Source organism: Ursus americanus, chromosome 32, assembly GCF_024610735.1.
Source record: "Ursus americanus isolate L20-20 chromosome 32, mUrsAme1.1.p, whole genome shotgun sequence".
NCBI lineage: Eukaryota > Metazoa > Chordata > Mammalia > Carnivora > Ursidae > Ursus > Ursus americanus.
In genome coordinates, this window is record NC_142158.1 from 25,176,900 (window position 1) to 25,199,144 (window position 22,245).

General features: G+C 38.6%; 1 long non-coding RNA gene across 2 annotated transcripts in view; it reads left to right on the forward strand.

The window, feature by feature from the left end:
• LOC123791080 (uncharacterized) overlaps positions 1-11,721 on the forward strand; it is a 45,958-nt gene extending 34,237 nt beyond the window's left edge. For both annotated transcript variants that reach the window (XR_006779275.2, XR_015722565.1), the window contains 2 exons: positions 8,047-8,251; positions 10,139-11,721. This is a non-coding gene — a long non-coding RNA (uncharacterized LOC123791080). The remainder of the gene's footprint in view (positions 1-8,046; positions 8,252-10,138) is intronic.
• Positions 11,722-22,245: the final 10,524 nt, after the last annotated feature.

The following is a 22,245-nucleotide window of genomic DNA, read 5'->3' on the forward strand; positions in this document are numbered from 1 at the left end:
CACATGTAAGTAAGATAATTTGAAATGTGTCTTTCTGTGTCTGGCTTGTTTCACCTAGTATAACATCTTCCAGATTCCTTCATGTTGTTGAAAATGGCAGGATTTGATACTAACCCATTATCAAATATGTGGTTTGCAAATATATTTCCCATTCCATAGATGACCTTTTAATTATTATTTGCTTTCTACTCTATGCAGAAAATTTTTATTTAAAGTAGTCCAACTTGTTTACTTTTTGCTTCTGGTACCTATTCAAAAAGAAAATCATTGCTAAAACCAATATTAGAGTTTTTCTCTTGTGTTTTCTTCTAGGAGTTTTATGGTTTCAGGTCTTAATCCATTTTGAGTTGGTTTTTGTGTCTAGTGTAATATAATTTAATTCTTTTGCATGTGGATACCCAGTTTCCCCAACACTGTTTATTGAAGAGACCATTCTTTGCCCATTGTATATTCTTGGCACCTTTGTCAAAATTACTTGACTATGCATGGATTTCTTTCTGGGCTCTCTCTTCTGTTATATTGCTCTGTGTGTCTGTTTTTATGCCAATACCATATGGTTTTGATTACTATAGCTTTGCAATATAGTTTGAAGTTAGGAATTGTGAGCTCAGATGCCTCCAGCTTTATTTTTCTTGCTCAAAGTTGCTTTAGCTATTTGATGTCTTTTCTGTGTAAAATGCCACTGGAATTTTGATAGGCATTGCATTGAATGTGTAAATCACTTTGGGTAGAATGGATATTTTAACAGTATCGATTCTTCTAATGTATGAACATAAGATATCTTTCCACTTATTTCTGTCTTTTTCTATTTCTTCCATCAGTATTTTATCATTTACAACATACAGATCTTTCATTTCCTTCGTTAAATATATTTCTAGGTATTTTATTCTTTTCTACGTAATTGTGAATGGGATTGTTTTCTTAATGTCTTTTTTGGGTAGTTTTGTGTTAGGGTATAGAATGCAATTGATTATTGGATGTTGACTTTATATCCTGCAACTTTTTATAAATTTATTACTTTTAACAGTTTTTGGTAAAGTCTTTAGGATTTTCTATATATAAGATTATGTCACCTGCAAATAGAGACAATTTTACTTTTTCCTTTCCAATTTGTATGGTTTTTTTTCTTTCTTTCTTGTCTTATTACTCTGTCTGGGACTTCCAGTACTCTACTGGACACAAGTAGATTAAGAGCAGGCACCCTTGTCTTATTTCTCATCTTAGAGGAAAAGCTTTCAGCTTTTCACCATTGAGTATGATGTGGGCTTGTTATATATGACTTTTCTTATGTTAAGGAACATGCTTTCTATATGTAATTTATTAGTTTTTTTTTTAATCATAAAAGGTCGTTGAATTTTGTTAAATGCTTTTTTTTTGTATCAAGATGACTGTATGGTTTTTATTTTTCCTTTTGTTAATGTGCTATATCACATTTATTGGTTAGCATATATTGAATCATCCTTGCATTCCAGGGATAAAATTAACTTGAATCTGATGTATGATTCTTTTAATATGGCATTAAATTTAGTTTGCTAGTATTTTGTTCTATAGTTTTGAATCTGTGTTCATCAGGGATATTGGCCTGTAATTTTCTTTTCTTGTAATGTCTGTTAGGTTGTGGTAATCAGGGTAATGCCGGCCTTGTAGAATGAGTTTGTGAGTATTCCCTCCTCTTCAATGTTTTGGAAGAGTTGGAGAAGAATTGGTGTTAATTCTTTAAATGGTTGATAGAATTCACCAGTGAAACCATTTAGTCCTGAACTTTTCTTTGTTGGGAGATTTTTTTTTTTTTTTTTTTACTGATTCTACCTTCCTACTCATTATTGCTCTATTCACATTTTCTATTTCTTTTGATTCAGTGTTGGTAATTGTGTGTTTCTAAGAATTTATCCATTTCCTCTAGTTTATCATATTTGTTGGTGTATAATCTTTCATGGTAGTCTCATGATCTTTTGTATATCTGTGCTATCAGTTGTAATATCTCCTCTTTCATTTCCGATTTTATTTGAATCTTCTTTTTTCCCTGTAGTCTAACTAAATCTTTATAAACTTTATCTTTTCAGAAAAACCCTCGTAGTTTCATTGATCTTTTATTTTTTTCTTTCCAGTCTTTGTTTCATTTATTTCTACTCTAATTTTTATTTCTTTCCTTATACTAACTCTGAGCTTAGATTTTTCTTCTAGTTCCTACTGGCATAAAGATAGGTTGCTTATTCGAGTTCTTTCTTTTTTTCTTATTGTAGGTATTCTTTTTTAAAGATTTTATTTATTTATTTATTTGACAGAGAGAGAGACAGCCAGTGAGAGAGGGAACACAAGCAGGGGGAGTGGGAAAGGAAGAAGCAGGCTCCCAGTGGAGGAGCCTGTTGTGGGGCTCGATCCCAGGACCCTGGGATCACACCCTGAGCCAAAGGCAGACACTTAACAACTGAGCCACCCAGGCACCCCTTATTGTAGGATTTATTGTTGTAAACTTCTCTCTTTGAACTGTTTTTGCTACATCCCATTAGTTTTGGTATATTATATTTCCATTTTCATTTGCCTCAAGGCATTTTTAAAATTTTGATTTCCTTTTCAATATCTTCTTTGTCCGATTAGTTGTTTAGGAGCATGTTGTTCAATCTTCCCATATTTGTGAATTTTCCAGAGTTCCTCCCATGGAGCTCTCAGTGGCAAAAGCTGCATGGTTTCATGGTGGCTGTGTTGGCCATTGGTTTCCTTAGTGGTGAAAGCTGCTGGGGTCCTCTGTGGAGCAGTCTGCTGAGGTCTGTGAGAAGATCGTCCGTGATAAAAACTGTTGGGATCCTCAGGGTTGCAAGGGCTGTGGAGGTCCTCAATGGTGAAGGCCCCTGGCAACCATGGTCACTCCCACCCTATGGCTGCTATTGGTAGTACCTGTCCTTCTTCCTTGTTCTCACCATCACTAAATGTCTTAGCTATGCTGGGCTCTGGGTGGGCTGAATCCAAACAGGGTCTTTCATGCAGTCCCCTGAAAGACTGAGGCAGCTTTTTGCTCACAGCACTCTCCTTTCCCTGGTGAGAGGAACTGTCGCGGGCTGGAGAGTTCTGTCTTGGCACTGAGGAGTGCTGGCCTGGGGGAGAGGATGATACAGGCAAAAGGAAACCATTTTTCCTACTCTTTCTGTGCAGTTATTCTCAAGATGTTTGCTCCATTGTGTTAGGGAAGCTTTGCAAGTGGATTCCTGAGATCTTCCAGGGCTGTTTTTGTTGGTGAATAGCTACCTAATTGTTGTTCTTTATGGGGGATGAAGGATGGGGTCTCCTATCCCACCACCTTGGTGACATCATTCTCTTGAAAATATTTTTGTTTATTAGATCTATTATGTCCCAAGGCAGTAATAGGCCTTCAAAAATGGAAGTATTTTGTTAGGCTATTCAAAAGGAAACATAGTAATATTTCTGGAAAGAAACAAAGCAAGAGGAACCTCTGAGAAATTGTTTATAAGTTTCATGACATGTCATAATTTGATGGCTGGCTTTGAAATCAACAGCTTTAGTTACCACTTGGGTAAGGTTTATGTGTTATATTAATATTTGCTTTATTGCTGGCCTTCTTTCAGAATGTATCGACAAACTATTGGGTTTTGTATAGCCTTATAGATTTCTCCTAAATTAGAAGTGTCTATTAACTATTTATAGTACTAGTAAGTACTATTCTAAATTTGTTGAGGATAAAGGACTAAGGTGTAGCTTATGTCACGTGATAACATGATATTACATGTTGTGGAGGGGAAATCACCCACTTCACTAACCCCTTACCTTGCTGTGTTCCCTCCACCCTCCCGAAGGAAGAGAACCTATGTAGATGGAGTTTGACGTATTTCAATCTTTTTTTTTTAACCTCATTTTGTAATGACACCCTATCATAATGCAAATTATTTTTTTTTACAGCAGCTGGTTATTGAAATTTTTCTCAGAAATGTTTTCCAGAGCATAGAGGATAACAGAATTTGAATTTTAGGAAAGCCGTCTCTTCCCTATTGACCTGTTCCTTAGTCCTCCTCACATTGCTTCTGTTTACACAACCACATACAGGCATTGCCAGTTTGGCCAGTTTTCAAAACACAAATTGGGTGCATCTTGTAATGGAGGGATAGCTCTGCGAAAAAGTATGCACACGACCATAGCCCCATCATCTTTCCTGGTTCCATGTGGTAAGCAGGCATTCTTGGCTCTAATGTCCTGCTTTCTCAATCTCTTGTCTACATCATAAAAGCCACCAACAGAGTTTGGTCTGACACTTTGGGGAGGATGAGCCACCTTCACCTGATACAACTGCGTTCGTGCATTGCATTTCTCACTAATTTGGGCTCAGCAACTTGCTCTGATGAGAACTTCAAGCCAAGGAAGGGACTGTCCTGTCAAAGTCAAGCATTCCACCCGAGCTTTACTATGGGATTTACCTGGGAGTTATGGACGGTTGGATTATCACAATAATGTGGTGCTTGACCTTCTCATTTGTCTCTGTCTCTTGCGTGTACAGCTGTTTGTGAAATCTTGTAAGAGAGGAAGGAGGAGCCCATAGCAGTTTGGGGGCCTTCCTCCATCTCATGGATTTAAATCAGTATCATAAGGAACTTCACATTGATTCCTAATATTTTAGTTATTGGGTATTTTTCTGGATTAAGTTTAGTGATTCGCTTTCAGACCCCCTATAAAAATGCTACAAATATACAGCCTCTTCCCAGATTTGGCCACGGGTGAACTCTAAGAAGAGCTGCATTAATGGCTGTTATCTGTATTTTGCTTTTTGAAGAATGTATGCACATATTTCACCCAACTACATTGTAATCACCCTGAAGAGAAAAAGGACCTACGATTCATTCTTGTGGTACACTACGATAATGCATAGCACACGGTTAGTGCTCACTAAATATTTGTTGAACTGATGTTCATGTCGGTAGTTGAAAAGGCTAATTTTCTGCTTCTAGTTTTGTTATGTTTTTCTCCATTTTTGACACTTTAGGAAACCAGTATTAGTAGTTATTTACAGGTCTTACTTTTGACCTTTCCATCTGAATTAAAAATAAGTGTAGAGCATTGGTGCATTTGATTCAGAAATTATAATTACGTTGTCGTTAATAGGAAGAAAGGTTGGAAATAGCAAAACACCAATCTGAGAGTTTCCAGTGCAGACTGTCAGTCAGCTAGTCCTATCTGTCAGCATTCCGAGTTCCACTGCATTGTTAAATAAACACATGTAAAATTGAATTGGCTGAATTAAAGAGCTATGTAGCAATTTTATTTTCTGTCTAATTTCAGAGAGGTTCAACTTGCTCAGCAATGTACATAGCAAATCCCATCAGGGTGTTTTGTTTAAAGAACATAATGGAGGAGGTAATATTGTCTTTTCCATTTCTGTGCATTTTTTATCTTTGGACTTTCTACAGTTCTCCATTGCTGTTGGACAGCAGGAGGCAAGTGGTTTTCTTTATTCTGGTGTGTTTAGACATAACCGATAAAATCTTACTGGTAGAAGGCAGTTATTTCCAACATTAATATTTTATACAAAACTTGCCTTTGTGAAATTTTATATTAGAAAAGCTGTTAATAAGAAAAACAGTTCTGTCCTAGGCCACATATGACTCCATCAAATAAGATTGATACAGCAAAGAGATAAAGCACCACTGAATAATATTTGATTTGGCAAACTGTACATTTAGATTTTTTTTCTATAGGGACTATTGTAGGGAAAGTGCTGAAAATTGTGTCCTTTGAGGACTGAAAATTATATCTTTTTGTGACACCCATTCCAATCTTAGAACATGACTACTCTACCCCATAATGGAATTTCTCAACATTATTTTGCTGGCAGAATTTCAGGAAGTAATGGGGCTTTTTTTTTTTTTTGAAGAATGCCATAAAATATTATTATAATTTCACTATGCTATATACAGTCACAACCATAAAGATTTATATGCAGGGCAGTGAAGGAGCCAATAAACCATAAGACATACTTTCAGAAATGTGACACTGTGAGTAGGAGCTCACATCTGGTTACAAAGAAGAGTTTCCATCTTCCCTAATACTCAAGAGCACTTTTAGGAAAGTAGCTTACCCCTTCTCTAGCAGAAATGGCCAGCTGTCCACCAAAGATTCGTGCTCCCCACCCATTGTATGAACATACTGCTAGACAGAGGCTTCTATGTTATGGTCTCAATTTTCCAAACATCTTTGCTTCTAAATGAAGCTGTATGACTGATTCTCACTCATGGGAAGTGTTCAGGAATGAAGAGTGTCATGTCTAGAGTGATATGATTTTCCTCTTCCACAGCAACTTGGCAAGCCCAGTATTGAAGATAGTGGAGCCATTAACAGTACAAATCTTGAGTCTTGAATTATGGTAAGAAAGACTACCCACTTAGCCCTCTCTTTGGACTGTTGTATAGAAGAGAAGTCAGTTTCTACTGTTTTAGCTACTAAGATTTCAGGGTTTATCTTGTTAGCAGCTAGTGTGACCTTAACCACTGCAGCCACTAGACTTCAGTTTTTCTCATAGATAAGATGACAGTAAAGTTATTTAAACTTCATACATACAATGATCATCAGGGTTCTTTCTATATAAGTTAATATATGTAGACCATGGACTATGGAGGAACCTGTCAACAGGTGTTATGCTATTGTTACGAGGGTTGCTGTTGCTATTTTTATATGATCTCTGTAAAGTTTTTAAGCACCAGCATTTCCTAGAGGACGAACAGTAGTAGACACCAAGAAATGAAGCCTACATATACGTGGACTATAATCAACACTGAGAGTGTAGTCAATGATGTCATTTTTCCCCTGAGGGTTGGGAAAAGGTTTCCATTATTTTACTTTGCTGAATGCAGTGCGCCGTGGGTAACGTGACCTTGAAATCAGGTTGAGCAAACCCATATAGCTTGCTCCACACATAAAAATAGGCGATCAGAACACAGTACCTCCGACTTTCTCACTTCACTTCTCTTATTTTAAGAGATTCGTTGTTGAGTCACTATATTTCCAGGCACTACACTGGTTGATCTTACTAGTCCTTGAAAGCAGGAGGGATGATAGGGGGCACACATTGGTAAAGCTCCTAGGTAACTGTAGAGGGAAACCAGCCTCAGGCGCTGCAAAACGTGAAGGCAACGGTAACATGAAGATACAGAAGTAGACCCGAGACAGGATGGTTCAGCCAGTGTGACCAGTCCTACGAGGGATGTACGAGACCTGAGAACACCCTGCTCAAAACTTGCTGTAAATCGCAGAAGTTCCAATTGATGCCTCTGCCACAATCTCAAGATTTCTGAAGCTTCCTGTGCAAATAGTCTCTTTTCTAAAGCATTTCTGACTCCTTGAAGAAAAGGGATGATTTTTCCTGACAAAAACCTGGCTAATATGCAAGTGATATTCCCCTCCTCAAACTCCCTTGCACAAAGACTGCCTACCCTTTAGCTTACAAAGTACATTCATGTGTTGTTGTTGTTATTATTATTATTATTTTGTATGACACAGATATAATTAAAAATTAACTTAGAACTACACTTTCTCTACCTTTATGTTTATCCAAGATAGAAGTATTTTTGAGAAGATAACAGAAGGTAAGATATCCAATTCTAAAGAAAAACATAATTGTTGTCCTTCTATGTCACACATGTTCTATGCCATTCTCTGTGGGTCTTTTTTTTTTTTTTTAATTTTCTTTATTTATCTGAGAACGAGAGAGAGTGAGCACAAGCCAGGTGAGGGGTAGGGGGAGAAGCAGACTCCGTGCTAAGCAGGGAGTCTGATGTGGGGCTCGATCCCGGGACCCCAGGATCATGACCTGAGCCAAAGGCAGACGCTTAACTGACTGGGCCACCCAGGTGCCCCCTCTGTGTGTCTTCACGGAGACTTACACCTAAGATTCAAAAGTTTTCAATTCAAAGTATGGTGTTGATGTATCAACAAAATCTGGCCCCGTAATTACATTTAGAGTCACGTAGGTTTGCAGTGTGTGAAATTGGATTGGGGTCATTAAAACTGTGGACACAACATCTCAGTAATGAGCTGCATGCTTTTTAGTAGAGAAGCTTTCACCGACTGAGCCATTCTATCAAGTAAGAATTTTCTCTGAGCTGCTGTGCTTCTGTCACTTAACGTCGGAGTGAAGAACTTGATCCAAATGGTCACAACTCAACACATGCACCTGACCCAGACAGCATTAACATGCAGAAGTACCAAGAAAGCCAAGAAAATCTGTGATAATGAAGTTACCGTATATTTGAAGGTTCGGTTTGTTTATATATTCTTCCCGTGTAGAATTTTATTCTCATTTATTCTTTTTTTTTTTAATTTTTAAAATCAAGTTATGTTAGTTACCATACAGTACATCATTAGTTTTTTATTCTCATTTATTCTTGTTTTAACAGATGACCAGTGGCAAACAATACATGATTTTCTACACTAGGAGATATATGTGTGTGTATATATATATATATATATATATATATATATATATATATACACACACACATATATGTGTGTGTGTGTGTATATATATATATGTATATATACACATATATATATATACATCTCTCTATCTACTTACCTGTCTACCTACCTACCTTTCTAAGGAGGAGAAAGAGAGAATTAAATATCCCATGCTATTTTAGATTTTCATAAAAAATTCTTTAATTGATCAAAATATCTTTTAAATTTAACTTGGAGAAGCAACAAAGAAATGCGTAGTGTAGCAGAGCTTCTAAAAAGAACCTAAAGTCCTGAAGGCTATTTTTAACTGTGCCATTTACAACTTCTGCTCCTCTGAAAGAGTCACTTATTCTCTCTGGTCTTCAGTTTCTTTATTGGCAAGACGAAAACAATAGCTTTTTACTGTGTTTAAGCCCAGTTGTCATAATTAATACAGAAAATGTATAGAACATTGTAATTATAGAATTTATACGAGGTTTACATATTAAATTGAATAAGTTCAGGAAAAACAAGTCTCAGTTTTACCTACCAGTATTTTTTCTTTCTTTCTTTCTTTCTTTCTTTCTTTCTTTCTTTCTTTCTTTCTTTCTTTCTTTCTTTCTTTTTTTTCTGATTTTATCAGCTAATTAAATAAATGGTCTTTGCGCATCCCATGTCCATCTGGTTGTTATTCCCACAGACACAGTTTTCAGAATTTAAGTCATCACCATGACTACCTAGACAATAGTCGCAGATCCTTTTTCTTGATGAAAGCTATAAATACTTCTGCAACCAAAATACATATATCATTCATGATTTTATCAGGCACTTAATATAGTTGAAATATCAGCAGTGCTTTGGAAAATTTCCGTTTCTTTAGAAAACTGGGAAAACCTCTGAGAAACCTGTTGTGGTAATAATTTACCGATTTTCTCTTCTGAAAGAAGGGTGATGGTGATAGACGTAGTCTGAGGAACATTCTTTCCTTCAGGTAATCCTGAAATTTCTGCTTTTTCTGTTATGAGTGTTCAAAGTATGAGGTGCTCAGGCACCTTGAAAGTCCGCAGACCAGTTTGGGCTCCTCCTTCTGTAGATATGCCCTACATTTCTTTCTGGTCTTGTACAATGTGATTTCATCGTGATGGAAGGCAAAGGGTCATTTTGGATGTGCTCAGAAACATTTGCCCCAATTCAGAGGACAGAAATCACTGAACTTGGGGGAAATCTTCTTTTCCCAGAGCTCACCCGGTCCAGAAATTCTTGGCTGAAGATCCTTGCTTCCCCACAGTTGGTAAACAAGCCCGGGGTACATATACAACTTTAACATGGGAAATTTAGCCTCGTGCCAATCCGAACCAGGAGACGATTCCTACTATTGAGTAGTTCAGTGTTTTACTTCAGATACTTCATAAAACTTCAGAATTTTTTTTTCCTATTTCTTCTAGAGCCAAATTCTTCTTTGATTTACCCATCACTGCTGGTAAACAGTTTTTTTTTTCCTCGAAGGAACAATGATGGCTCTCTTCCACCCCCGCTCATTTTGGGTGGTCTAGCCTGTTCCCCATAATGTCGGCAAAAGAGTGTGCATAGCAGAGGTTTCGTCCGGTTTGGTTTTATGAGTGACATTAAGGGGGACAGGGAGATGCAAAGTTCCTGATTGTTACAACATCGCTTTGTAAAATGGACCTTCTCCCTGTCACACAAGGTGAAAACAGTACGACGGGCCTGATCCCTGTCCCCTGCAGAACCACAGGCAAACGATGGACAGTTCTGCATGGAAAGAAAGCTCTAGCAGGACCCAGGTCAGTGCGGTAACGAGAAGAAGGAGGAGACGCGTGCTGTGCTGGCAACAGTTCAAGAGCCAAGGGATGAGCAGCTCCCACATGCCATGTCCCCCGATGGCTCCGCCAGGCACACTGGGCTGTGCCCCAAGCATTGCAGCTCACTGCTATGGAAACCCGAACAGAGTGACCCTCCGTGCTCGCGGCAGGCGGCTGGTGATAAACAAAACAAACTGCAAGGCATTTGATGGTTATCGCAGAAATGCGCTTGCCTTACTTGGCGGTCACCTGCCTAAACGTCCACAGGGAGAAAAAAAATACATGTTAGGGTTTAGTAATTCATTTCACACCCTGTTTTTTAATCTCAAAACTTGATTTTTTCTGCCTAAGTACTCATGCTTCAATATTTCTGTGTCTCTTTCAGATTTTAAACTTTCCTGTTTAAAGGCAGAGCTATAGAGCAAAATATTTTCACTATTGAAAACCTAAAATGAACGATATGAAGCAGTTCAATGTGCTTCTCCAGCACTCAGCTCTGTGGGGTGAAACAATCAACAAGATGAGGGAGCTCTTTGCCTCCCTGGGCAGTCGGGTAACATGGGACAGACTGGAGGACTTTCCATCCTGTGACTTGTGATGAGGTGCTAGCAAATTTTGGTCTATAACCCATTTTCAGGGAAATTCACCTTTTCTGTTAAAAAAATTATATTTCTATAATTTCTATATTTCTATATTTCCCTGATCGCCTTTTATTTGAATAAAAGATGAATAACGAGACAAGTTCACCAGAGCTAATAAACACATCTTTTTTGGTAATGCACTATTTCATCTAATTATTTGAATTCAGATCAGCTTAAAGGAAAAGAACAAAGCAAAGCAACGATCCAGTTGGAAGTTATGCACCACTGCTGGCTGTAAACAAGCTCAGAGGCTGGGCTATCTGGCATGGCCGTGAAGCTGGAGGATGCTGAGCACGCGCCAACGTTGATAAGTACAGTCCATCCCTTCTGCATTATGTCCACATCTTTGGGACTTAGAGTCTGGCAAGTAGAAGGGAGAGTTTATCTTGTTGGAAGATATAAGTTGGAAAATCAACCCAAATGAAATGGTGGAAGCCAAAGGGTGAAAGAGCCCTGGAAATGTTCTAATCCTTCCTTTGCTTTTAGTTGGACTACGTTACATGACTGTATGTACTTATCATCGTAAGACATTTTTTGAAGAGTAGCTAGAATTGCAAAGACACTCTTAAGATGATACTTGTTAATGATACTTTAAAAACAATGTCCACATTTACATCATTAAAAAATAGATTAGTTAGAAGGCTTGGCTGAACTTTCTGTCTATCGCCCAAGTAAACCATGTCGGTTACTGCATTTTGGATGCTTTGCTAGCTGAATGTGTTCGAATTTCTCTACCATGCTTCTAAGCTTTTGTGCCTACATTCCGATCCGCATTTTCCTGCCATTTTCCTCTCTGTACTATCAGTGTATTTGTGTTGTTACTCATGTTTCACTTGCTACCCTTAACTATTAGTGGTGGTGATGAACTCGGAATTAAATGGTTGAATTTACTTAAATAGGTGTCTGAATTTGTGTTAAATAGTCACATTTACTCTCAAAAGCAAATCATCAGTATCCATGCACTTGCTTCAAATGGCAGTTGAAATTAGATATTTTGAGACATCTTCACATAACACTTATTACATGTAAGTTTAGCTTTAAATTTTTTACAAGTGTTAACTTCACGCATGTGTATCACAACGAAGTTATTACCTAAGAAGTATTATTTTTATCCCCGACTTTCAGATGAGGCAGTTTACTCTCAGATTGGATAAAGACCTTGTCTATGTTCATATGGGAGCAAGTATGAGACCCAGGATGTCAACCCACTCAGGGTGGCTCGGTAGAGTCGTCTGTTTCCCATGACACCAGGGTCTGCCAATCTAGTTTTCCCATCCAAAATGGTGATGACAAAAGAAAGCAAGGACTAAACTTCACACTTTAGCCAAATAAACTTAAATGTGGAAGTAGCCTTAATTTAAATCAAGTCAACGAATGTATATTGGATTCATAATACACACCAAGCAAGATGTCTCCTACTACGTGAGCATTCATACAAAGTGGTCCAGAAAAAGCACCTGGCCAGGAATGCAAGAGATGAAATGAATCATATTAAAAACGATATTTGCCTTTACTCTTTTGGCGGTACTTTGTTGATCAGCAACAGATACAACAAGAAATAGGGATCTAGTGTTGCTAAAGAGTAGTTTTAGAGTCCTTTATAGCAAGTGCCGTCCTCATTTTGATTCTTGTGAAATTACTAACTAAGGCTTTAAAAACAAACTGAGATCTCAAAGTGGTAAAATAGCAGTCTCAAATGTTTTGGTGTCAGGACCCCTTTACATACTTAGGAATTATTAAGCAGCCCCCCCCAAAGCTTCTATTAATGTGGGTTATACCTGTCAATAATTTATATTAGAAATTAAAAGAGAGAAAAATGTCAATATTTAATCATTAATTTATTTAAAATAATCCCGTTACATTTTGACATAATTGAATATTCTTATAAAAATAGCTATCTTTTGTTCAACACAAAAGAATCAGAATGGCATGGTTTTAGATTTTTAAAAAATTTCTTTATTGTCTTGCTTAATAGAAGACAGCTGGGTTCTTAGATTTGCTTCTCTATTCAGTCTGTTATGATCTTGCACATCATGTGCTCTCTGGAAAACTCCATTGGACATTTGGGAAAGAAAGAGAATGAAACAGAAAAAATAACATTTTAGTTTATTATGAAATTAGCTCTGACCTCATGGTCCCCTCCAAGTGTCTTAGGAACCCCAGGGATTCCCTGACCACACTTGGAGAACTCCTGCTATAGAATCAGTCTGCCAACATAATCCTTTGTTATGCTATATGTTTTAGCCTCTTTTCATCCAATATTATCTGAATTTGACCATTAGCAGTTCAATGTATTGCTTATCTGTGATTTAAAATGGGTGACTTGGGGCGCCTGGGTGGCGCAGTCGTTAGGCGTCTGCCTTCGGCTCAGGGAGTGATCCCAGCGTTATGGGATCGAGCCCCACGTCAGGCTCCTCCGCTGGGAGCCTGCCTCTTCCTCTCCCACTCCCCTGCTTGTGTTCCCTCTCTCACTGGCTGTCTCTCTGTCGCATAAATAAATAAAATCTTTAAAAATAAAATAATTAAAATAAAATGGGTGACTCCTTTCTAATATTGATGTTGTTTGTATATTTTATATATGTCTCAATAAGACATAAATTTAAAAAAAATGAGGATGAATGGTAGTTTCAGGTACTCTAATACCTGAGAGGCTTCGGTAGGGTGGGTAATGCGCAGGAAGTGAATTGAACAGATTGAGATAGACCCACAGATAGATGGATAGACAGACAGACAAACAGAAAGAAATAATTAGATGTATATGTAACCGTCTCTGGGCATTTACGTTTGGCTTACAAAAGCATACAATGTTTCCTATCTATTGTTTTGTAATGCAGATTAATAGTCTATTAATTTGTTGAATTTACCTTATCTACCTAGACTCTATTTGTTTATTTTTAAAAGATTTTATTTTATTTATTTTTAAAAAGATTTTATTTGTTTCAGAGAGAGAGAATAAGCACAAGCATGAGCTGGGAAGGGGCAAAGGGAGAGGGAGAAGGAGACTCCCCACTGAGCAGGGAGCCCCACGCAGGGCTTGATCCCAGGATCCTGGGATCATGACCTGAGCTGAAGGCAGACATTTTTTTTTTTAAGATTTTATTTATTCGACAGAGATAGAGACAGCCAGCGAGAGAGGGAACACAAGCAGGGGGAGTGGGAGAGGAAGAAACAGGCTCCCAGAGGAGGAGCCTGACGTGGGGCTTGATCCCATAACTCCGGGACCACGCCCTGAGCCAAAGGCAGACGCTTAACGACTGCGCTACCCAGGCACCCCTGAAGGCAGACATTTAACTGACTGCACCACCCAGGCACCCCTAAAAATTTTATTTTTAAGTAATCTCTACACCCAACATGAGGCTCGAACTCACAACACTGACATCAAGAGTCACGTGCTCTACTGACTGAGGCTGCATCCCTGGACTCCTTTTTAAAATAATCTCAATACATGGAGGTGTTGATTAAATCAGCAATGACTTCATTTCTCTTATACAATTGAAATCACTATCTAGGTTGGAATAGCTAATAAAATAATGTTGATGCTTAAGTAAATTCTTAAAAAATAAAATATTTGAAATTCCTGTAACAATTTTAAATGTGTTGACTGTTAATATTCATTTGGCAGGCTGACTTTGTTGTGGCTGACATGCAGGCCCACAGGGAGTAAGAGTGTTTCAACACTGGGGAGATTACTATTATGGGGTGTTTAGGTCCTTTGATTTTCCCAAGGTCAAATAGACATAGGGTCTTTTAATTGTACGCAGGATGCTTACCAATTGCGTTCTGTTTACACATTGCCTTTGAAATAATGCTTTTCCTCTTCAGTGTCCAAATCTGTCAAACACAGAGTCTTTTCTGTAAATATTGCGATGTAGTGCTAAAGAAAATTATTAGTTTTTATTGTTTCAGAAGAGTCATTGAAAATGTTCAAATGGGCATTTTGGAGAAAAGCACAAACCAACCACAATTTTATTTGAGAACCAGGAAGAGGAAGGTTTTGCTCACAGAATGGTGAGCAGTTTGGAAAGAAAATAAAAACCAACAAACAGCAAATGAGAGTGAGTGTGCATGTGTGTGCCCTGCCCTTTCCAAGAAAAGTTGACACTGTAATGATGTCCAAACTGATCCTTTCTGCTCGAGTGAAGAGGTTTCTCACTGAAATATTTAATTATTACCCCTGGATGGAAGCTTGGTGGTAGCAGCCAACTGCCAACTATCCACATACAATCCGAGTGTTCTGTTTCTCAGTTACCAAGCGGACTCTAAGGTCTCCTCCCACATTTGGAGGCAAGGAGCCCTCTTCTTTCCTTGGCGTCTTCCTTTGGCAGCTTTGGGAAAGGTTGTTATCCAGTCTCAAAAGATGTTCTGGAAGATGGCACATGCTTAAGAATGACTTAAAAATGTGTATATTTCCTCGGAGGAAACCATCATAGAATCGGTGGATCGATGCATTCAAAATCAAGGAGTTGCTTACTTCTTCTTCCTCTCTTTGATAAGGGGCATTTATTCTGTGCTTTTAGACACTAATCAGAAGCTTCTGTAGTCTGAAGTTTGTTGTGTTTAGTAATTAGCTGTAGGTTCAAGTTTATGGAAATAGCCCATCTTCTAGTCAATCGCCAAAATATAAGATTACATAATCAAGGCGTATGTGTTCCAAATTAGGTGTTAACTGTACACTGTCGAGTTGGGACATGACGTGAGCTGGATCCACTCATTTCGGTCAATAAGTAACAATTGCTGAAACCAAATCAGTCACACAACAAACCATATCAATTGTGACGATGATCAATACGAAGAGGCAATAGTGGGGTTTGTTTCACGTGTAATATACAGATACAGCCAAAATGTGAGAAAGAACTCTATCACACACTGGGACACAATACAGAAATCTCAATTTGCCGCATAGTTTGGGAATAATGTTTGCTTACCTGGAGTATTTCGAGTTAGCCTTGTACACAAACCTTCTGTTCTGACGGGGCATTAACTGTGAAGCTAATATACAAACTAGCTTCTCTCCAGGGTCCCTGAGCTAAAGACACCAAAGTGAGACAACTACCCACATTTGCTTGTCTTGAAACTTCATCACAAAATAATCATTGTGTAACATCTCGATGAAGTGCATACATGGGATATTTTTAAAAAGACTTTTACTAATCAAAGAAGGAATCTAAATGTAATTGCTCTCTACTCGAATCAACATGGTCACAAAATCCCACTGGTCTCCAGAGGGACGACAAGCAAGCAGTTCCTGTGGCCCTGTTGTTGAAATTGCATCATTTCCTCTCCAGAAGGATGGCCAGTTTTCCAATACAGAAAGTTTCTGTCCAAGAAGTTCCATCCTTTTGTATCGTTTGTTCTAACATTCAGAGTTGTTCTCCATCACTTATTGTCAATTTCTGTCAGCTACGATTTGAAGCACTCACTTTCAAATATTTTAGTTTCTGCAAATAAAATGATGCCATGATACAGAACATTAGCTTATCTTTTACATACTTTTGATTCCGAACTCACTTTGGGTTTCACTGATGAAGAGGTAGAGGACATGATGAAAAAGTTGAGTCCATAAAGAGCAGGAGGCAGAAGCTTAAATTGTACCAGCTTTCGGATGTGAGGAAGAGCTTGGAAGCTATAGACTGGGGAAAAACTCTTTGGAAGGTAATGACTGGAGAAAAATTCTGGGTCAAATGCAGCAATTGTGGTGAATAAATATTCTGATTTCAGTTTTGAAAAGGAATCATCCTTTCACAGACTGAAAGGTGAGCACACAGGAAAAAGGAAGAAGTATGTTCCCTCTGTAGGTTATAGTACATGGTGCAAATAGTCAATTAGAATTTCCGAGAGACAGGACAAATCAGGCTCATGGATGGAAACTTTGATTTGGTTCTTGAACCCGTAGTTTGCAGAGTCCTCTGAGGAAGGGTTTCTTTGTAAAACGTCTTGCGATATGCTGTCCCCTATTTTGAAAGAATGGGAAAGTACCTTTCCACTGTGAATATACCCTTTGTGTTATTAACTGTGAGGGCATGACAAGGCTACACAATTGATTCTTTCTCCTATCAGAGCCTCTTTTGCTTAGGTTAATACCATTGTTTGAGAGCATTAGGAAACAGGTTTCTGTGTTTCTAGGCTTTTTGACATTTCTTGAGGTTTCATGTAACTTTAATGGAATAACTTGAGGAAATAATCCAGAGCAGCCTTGCTCTGACCCTCACTGGCCCTTGAAGGCCAGGACTGAGGGAACTTGGCTCCTTAGTGAACACATTTCCTGTAATGACAAATTTCCCAGGTCAGGCAGGTATTCTGTGTACCTGAAACTGCCCCAAGACCTGATTCCGAGGAAGAAGTGGGTTGTGGATAAAGGCAAACCTGAATCCCAGAAACTTGTTTCTCGAACTTGAATATTTTTTATTACTAGTTTTTGATATAATGTTCAACGATTCATTAGTTGAGTATAACACCCAGTGTTTGTTACATCACGTGCCCTCCCTGATGCCCATCACTCAGTTACCCTATCCCCCCCACCTAAATTCCTTTCCACAACCCTCAGTTTGTTTCCTGGAGTCAAGAGTCTCTTATGGTTTGTCTCCCTTTCTGATTTCTTCCCATTCAGTTTTCCCTCCCTTCTCCTATTGTTCTCTGCACTATTGCTTATGTTCCACGTATGAGTAAAGACATATGATAATTGTGTTTCTCTGATTGACTTATTTCACTTAGCCTAATACCCTCCAGTTCCATCCATGTTGATGTAAATGGTAGGTATTCATCCTTTCTGATGGCTGAGTAATATTCCATTGTATATATGAACCACATCTTCTTTATCCATTCATCCATTGAAGGACATCTGGCTGGAAAAAATTGGATAGCCACATGCAGAAGAATGAAACTGGACCGTTCTCTTACACCATACGCAAAGATAAAATGGATGAAAGATCTAAATGTGAGACAGGAATCCATCAAAATCCTAGAGAAGAGCACAGGCAGCAACCTCTTCGACCATGGACAAAGCAACTCCTTGCAAGACATGTCTCTAAAGGCAAGGGAAATAGAAGCAAAAATGAACTTTTGAGACTTCTTTAAGATAAAAAGCTTCTGCACAGCAAAGGAAACAGTCAACAAAACTTAGAGGCAACCCATGGAATCAGAGAAAATATTTGCAAATGACATTACAGAGAAAGGGCTGGTATCCAAGATCTTATAAAGAACTTCTCAAACTCAACACCCAAAGAACAAATAATCCAGTCCAGAAATTGAACTTGAATATTTATAAGTATTACATATGAGAGTAGCTTTGCCCAGGGCTTTCTGAACAGAGATATCTGATGGGAGCGAACTCTTAAGAAATAACCTCAAATCAGAGAAACACAGTTTTGTTAAAGTAGCTGCATGGGACATTTGCTCACTCGCTCCAGCTGGGTGGAAGTTTTCATGGTAGAGAAGGGATAATATGGGCCCTGGAATTAAAGGCTTGCACTGAGATTCTCGCTCCACCATGCAGCCGCCAAGGTTGGTTTCTTATATTCTCTGAGTCCCAGACCCTTATCTCTAAAATCTAAAATAATAATATCCACCTCACAGGATTATTAGCGATACTAACTGGCATAACATATGTAAAGTACAGGGCTTTAATTTAATTTATTTCAGGCTAAGGGCCTTGCTAGGTTGGGAGCTGCTATGTGTCCCCCCTCTGACTGGCTCTATTATTTACATAGTCATCTATATGCTCTTCTTTTTCTCTAATATTTTGTTAATGTTTTAGTAAATTTTCATAAAGGAGAACAAATTCTTATAAAATATGGAACATGCTGGGAGGAAACTATTCAGTAGATCAAACAAGAGAAAATGGATGTCACCATGGTTTTATGCAGCTGGTGGAGCCCTGAAGAGGCTTGTTTGGGACCTGACATGTTCTCATTCAGCCCCAGATGGTTTCCTTGACCTTCCACATCCACTGATCTTTTAGTTTTGATGTAAGTAAAACTAAGCACTGAACTCCAACATTTTCAACACAATTAATTTTTAAATATTGCACATGTTCTGTAGGCTATTCATACAGAGAAGGAAGTTTCTGGAAGACCTTGCCTCAAGAGACAGTCTATTGGAATCCTTCAAAAGTTTAATAATAAAAATTGTTATGAATGTTTACATAAAGCTCTGGGAAGGAGGCAGGAGAGAAGACCTTTAACCAAACAGTGGACCTTTCACCTCAACTGATGTACATTTCAGATGAATAATTAGCAAAAATGGTCCCTGATAAAAAGTCAAGTTAAGCTTTACTGGGTAGAACAACAGAGAAATTTCATTCTTTCTTCTTGAGTAGGGAAACCATTCTGCCTAAGTTCAGACGATATTCTTTCTTAGCAGTGAAGGGAAGAAGGTAGGTGATACGTTTCTGTTTCTCTTTTTCCCCTTTAGACATGAGGAATGCCCACAAGGAAGAGAAGACATTTGGCTGAGGTAGGCAACGATGTTTCCTTACCCCGAGATGCGGCTATAAGATTTTCTTCGTGTTTCCAGGACATGCAGCCTGTGGGAATTGAGTTCCCAACTCTGCTCACATACTTAGGAGGCTACATTTGAGTTTGAATAGATTCTGTGGTCTTTTCCGAATTCTGCCCCATAGTCACATTGTCTCAACATCGCCCCCTGCAGTACCTACCAGTAATTTCTACCTCCGTAACAACATTGAATGGTTCTTAAGATTAACTGAGCCTCCAGCTGGGTAACCACTCCATTGTATCATGGAACCGGAAATCTTAAAGTACCTTTTATATATGGGCCCTGATGCCTCAACTGCTCTCTTTGAGTCTGATTAACAAAAATAACCTCTTTCCATCAAGGCAAGGCTTCACAAAGATTTTTCTAATGTCTTATCACCTCCTATATTGTATCAGAGAAGCCAAAATGAAATTAAAATTAGAATCATTATCAGTAAGGTCTCAGGAGTTAGGACTCATACCCCTTCTTTTAGGTTATCCATGTTAAAAAGCAAAATTCAGCTGAGTATATTTTAAAGATCTTATTGGCTTTAGTCAAGGATTTGTGAATCAGCAGCATCCAATGTGGCAGGTGGAAAGGAGCTCTGAGGAGCTGTACAAAAATGAAACTTTTATAGGTAGAAGGGAGCAGGAATGAGGAAGTCATACTGGACAAAAAAGCAGATTGTTTATGGCAAAATTACCTTCCTTTAGGGAAGCAGGTGACCTAGCTAGTGCTGATCAAGTGATTCCTGATTGACTGGTTAAGAACCCATTGTGGAAGGGCCAAGAGAGTCAGGGGGAGGGGCAGAGGGAGCCCCTCTGAGCCCCACTGAGCAGGGAGCCCGATGTGGGGCTTGATCCCAGGATCCTGGGATCATGACCTGAGCCGAAGGCAGATGCTTAACCTACTGAGCCACCTGGGGGCCCACCATCTATGTTTAAAACAAGTGAAGCCAAATTCTCCTTTGTCAATCGTGGTTTGAATTAAATGGCATGTCTCTCAACCTTTAAGCTACCGTGAACAACTAAACTGCAGACTTAGACAAAACAGATTCTTGGAAACAGCATTTAATGAAGACCATTGGAATTTGCCTCTTTGGAAATGCAGAACATATTTAAGGGAATTTTTAAATATGTAAGTAAATGCTTTACTACAAGGATTCTTTATAGGAAGTAAAAACTGGCAACTCATTAATAGAGTACACAGGTACCGTAAACAGCAACTAACTACCTCTGGCATATTTCATGCTTCAAACACCAGAAGAAAAAGCCATAAAATCTTCTTGCGGTAGAACAAAGTCATATTTTTCCCTTTGGCATGCATGGTTAGACTCTATTAGCTACCTCATTTGTTAAAGAAATAAAATGTTATTTATTTCTTTATCAGAGGTACCTGAAGTGTTTTTGAATACATGTGAACTATCAAAACATTTCTGTCTCTTGTGTCTACTTTTGAATACATGTGAACTATCAAAACATTTCTGTCTCTTGTGTCTACTTTTTTCAACACTACACAAGTGACAATGACCTTGACCATTTAAAAAGTCCATCTGCCTTAAGGAAGGCACGCGATGTAATGAGCACTGGGTGTTCTATGCAACTGATGAATCACTGGCCTCTACCTCTGAAACTAATAACACACTATATGTTAATTAATTGAATTTAAAGTAAAAAAAAGAACTCTCCTGGAGTAAAATGAAAGGAAGAAGTCCATCTGCTGTGTTTCTAATAATACTTATGATTAGTTGCATATATTATATTAAAAGCTTTGTTAATAATCTGTAAGTGGTAGGAGACCTCAGTTATTTAGTTCTTTGGTTTAAGGCATGTCAAGATAGTGTTTTTGTTTTCCCTATCTTATGCCAAAAAACTATATGTGAAAAATACAGAAATGAGAGTTGTTGCTACACACACACACACACACACACACACACACACGGTACTTGGGAGTTTTCTGGGCTATGTTATTATGAATATTTCTTATTGAAAAAGAGATTATATCACACCACAATGTCAGTGGGGTCCACAGCCAAAGAAAGAGGGCAGAGAGCCCACTTTGGTACACCTGGAGTAGATTACACACATGGGCTTTATCTCCTCCTCAGCGCCAGAAAGCTCTGGTAATGTGCCCTGCACTCTGACAGAGCAGAGCGAAACTGGAAATTCATCACCCAGGGCTACCAAGCGGTTCAGTAAGTGCATCTGACAGCCTTCCCTCTGCATTTCTAGATGGCCGAGAATCAAGTAGCTGCACATCAAAATGTGAGGCTTGTGTTTTCCTTTTTTTCCTTGCTTCTTGGCACAGGTCCTTTATCTGTCATCATTTCATGTCCTCAAAGGCCTGAGAGATGCTGCCATCCTTGGGCAACAAAGGACGCCATGCAAAGCAGCTCAGAACTTGAGTTGTTTCAACAGATGCTGTTTTATGTTTTGCCAAAGAATGGCCCCTTTTATTTCTGTCATGAATGCAGTCTTTCATTCCGTCTCTAAATGTTTTCCAGTATTAAACCTAATCCTTATCTATCATTCTTTTTGGAGGATAGGCTGTCCCTTTGCCTTGGGACCCAGCGTAGCCTTCTCCATGTAAATATGGATTTGCAAAGAAATGGAAACTCCGTGTTCTTCACTTTACGGCTCCTGCTGATTTCTTGGTAGGGGGGCAGGGCTGCGTTTCAAGGTCAGAGTAGCTGAGCCAAGTTATTCCAAATGTAAGAAAAAAATGCCGAAGTGGAAATGAGCAATTTTACCCTGTAAAAGTCCTCTGCTTTGGGGGAGTAGAACGATTAGAAAAGGTTGCTGGTGGAGGAAAGAAGTCGGATAAACAAAGCAGGAAAGCAGGCTTGAGATGATTTATTCCTTAATGTTTATTTCTTGAAA